Source organism: Trachurus japonicus, chromosome 19 (genome assembly GCF_045865225.1).
Source record: "Trachurus japonicus isolate A0001 chromosome 19, Traja_1.0".
Classification (NCBI taxonomy): domain Eukaryota; kingdom Metazoa; phylum Chordata; class Actinopteri; order Carangiformes; family Carangidae; genus Trachurus; species Trachurus japonicus.
This window is the reverse complement of record NC_140925.1, coordinates 16,109,084-16,112,497: the sequence shown is the minus strand read 5'-3', so window position 1 is coordinate 16,112,497 and position 3,414 is coordinate 16,109,084.

Below are 3,414 nucleotides of genomic sequence, written 5' to 3'. Positions count from 1 at the left end.
AAGTTAGACACAGTCGGCCCGGAACTTCACCGGGAGTGGACGACTTCAAAATTAAAGCATAGCATCTTTACTTGACGGTTAAGTTTCTACTTTTTCGGTGGCATTTCCAAAGATGACAATTGAATGAGTGCATTTTGAATGTGTTCTTTTATGAATAGCTCACCGTGTTGCTTCTTATTATGCAATGTCAGGCTGATGGAGTTGTCATTGTAGTTTTATTTTGAAAATACCAATCGGAAACTTCCCTTAAAAATTCCGTCGATTTTATATGGTTGAGCCAGGATTACTAGTAATGACATGGTGACTCAACTGGAACAGGTCGTCAACACTGGACACATTCATATATCAAAAGGATTTTAAAAAAGACACGTGACACCACGGTACGCGCACATGCACGTGCACGCGCACACATGTTGGCCTATAATGAAAGACCGCTGAGAACACAGAGTCAGAGCACATAGTCTTCTTCAAAAAGGTGGGTTTAACTCAATTGTCAATTACCACTGAGGATCGAACCACTTCAGTTTCAGTAGCCTACATTACATTACAACAGAGCTCAGTCAGTGTTGCAGGTCAGCACACTGATGTGTCTGCAGAATTCAGCAGCTCATCCCCACACTTCTGTTGCATGACCTTTACATTTTAAAGATAGGGTTTATTATTGCTCTGTACCCATGTTAGATGCATGACATCATGTAGTTTTGCAGCTGGGGCTATACCTTAATTAGCAGGTTATGCCCACCTTGAGCAGAGCTAATCAGGATGAGTGAAAACACCTGTGAGAGAGACCACACACACAGGTGTGTTCAATCATTGTGTCTGACTGGACTCAATTTAAGTTCAATGAGAAGAGTATGCTGGGAAAGAGATCACTGGACTCTGTGAGGGTGTGGTGTCTGTGGGGCTTGTGCCATCAAGTTATCAGTTCCTTGCATGTAGCATTCAAATCAACATTCAGGCTGTAATTACAACTGAATAGATACATTTCTCAGAGCTCTGATATATCTGTCATTGTGCTTACTACTAGCCTGAAAACTAAACAAACACGTATTTCTCACATAAGCTGAAGGTCAACCTCACCTCCCCAGTTGTGGTGAATCCAGGGCTTTAATAACAAACTATGTAAGTTTAATTCTCATGGTTTCTTACCATGAACAGCTTGACAAGAGCTTTGTCCGTTGTATAATGATAGAACCGTTGTTAATGCTAACATTGGCAAGTTAACAATATAAAATGTATTGATAGCCCCCATAAGGTACAGTCTAAGTTTCAAACTCTGATTGATTCTGATCTCTAAAGATGTTTGACTACTGGTCACACTCCATCTGCCAGTAGAGATGTAGTCCATATTTTAAACTCATTTTCTACCAAGCTCTGACCAGATAATTATCATGTGCCTGTTAACTGCTTATGACACTTAATTCCTTGTGAGTAATACCTAAAGTAGAGTGCTACCAAAACCCACTCACTAAAAGTCCTGAGAATAAGGTCTACCAGATGTGGTGGAACAGTCCACAACTGGCCAAGTGTTGAGTCAGTCCTAACGAGATACTGTAGAAATTTTCCCCTTTCAAACAGCCACAGAGGAGTTTCACCCGCACTCAGTTCCACATGGAGCAGAGTTTAAACCAGGACACTGGCCGGCTGCCAGGGAGCAATTTTGGAAACATGGAACTCCCATAATATGCATAAATTACTGTGGCAAGACTTCTACGAGAAACAGCTTTTCAAAGATAGCTTTTCTGCCTCATACGGGGTGCCATGTGGTTTTCCTAACCTGAATGCATTCGTGAAGTGTTTGCTCGCTGCGCAGAAGAGAGGACCAGTGAGATGCGCATGAAAAGTAAAATGTGAACGTAATGACTGGAAGAGTCAGTTTGGAAAATTGGTTTCCGTGACAACAGAGCCTTTAAAAGCTTTGGCAAAACACATGCATCTTTCTCTCAGTTGTCGATGACCTTCATCCTCCTGGGCCATTGTTACTGTAACTAAAATAGCTGCACTGATCGTTTAAGAAAATGACCAGCTTTCAATAAGTGCATGCAGCTACTGACAGTACTTTCTGAATCAGTGGTTAACTGATGAGGTGTTAATATTTTTTAGCCATAATTGTGTAGTTGCGGAGTCTCAGCCATAATGTTTCATTACTTAGTTAGTTTAGACAATGACTGTAGTGATCTTGATTCCTCGGAGAGGTCTAAATATCTATTTCTTCTGCCTTCTGTGAGTGTCAAACTGTATTTTTAATATGTGCATTACCTACTTTGGGTTTGTTTAAGTGGGATAATTTCATGTTGATGCAATGTCCAGCGCACTCCCGTAGATCAGTGAGTGTCTGGCTGTGAAATTCCCTCTGTCAGTGTGTTTGGTATTTTGGTGCCAAATGCAGAGTGCCATGAAAATAGGACCCTTGAATGCATCTACTGGTTGGAGAGTGTGTAATCTGATTGCTGCGCTTGTTGAGAAAATAGTTTGACTTGTGAACCAATGCCCTTTGTTCTTGGCACCAGAGTACCTCAGAGATGGCCAAAGCTATTTTTTAAGGCCAGGACAATAGGTTACCAAATGGTCAGAAGTTCAATATTCAGTTCATCTCAGTCACGTCAGACAGGAAGGAGAGATGAGATGAGAGGAGATGAGATGAGATGAGATGAATACACCAAAAAATAGCCCCAGATATGTAATATTGTTCTTATTACATTTAATCATTGCAGATGGACCTTGTGCTAAATTTGTCGCTGTAAAATCCACTCATCCATCCATTGGCTATACTGCTTATAAGTGCCAGGGTTTTTGGAAGGCTGGAGCCAATCCCAGCTGGCGTATGGTGAAGGCAGGGTTCACCCCGGACAGTGTACATCAGAGACAAACACAGCTTACATTCACATCTACAGGCAATTTAGAGTCTAGTCAACCTAATGTCCACGTCTTTGGACTATAGGAGGAAGGCAGCGATCCTGGAAAGAACCCACACAGGCACGTGGGAGGGTCTGGGGATCGAACCAAAAACCCCACACTGTCATCACCCAAGCTGCAAAATACTCATGTAGCCTACTGTATTTACAGATGTGGCATACAAAGTGTTGCCATTTACAACAATACTGCCTAGACTTCACTAAGTAATGATTTAGTGCCCAGTCCTAACTTGTTTACGTCCCAAGTTTTCCTGCCTTTCAACCATTTTAAATGCAGCCCTGCCTTCTTCCATGTTCTTCATAGATGGGAGAAAGGAGTGGAAAAAGGAACGGATCCTGCCTGACATTCCTCCTCTGCTGTGCCTGAGCTTGTATACAAGCAGATCAGCGCAGCTTTGCTCTAACTATTCCAACCACGCTGATGGGACAAGGTTTGACCAAGGGGGTGTGTCACTGAATCATCAAGGGGATGGACCATCCAGCTGTGGGTGGTGTTGTA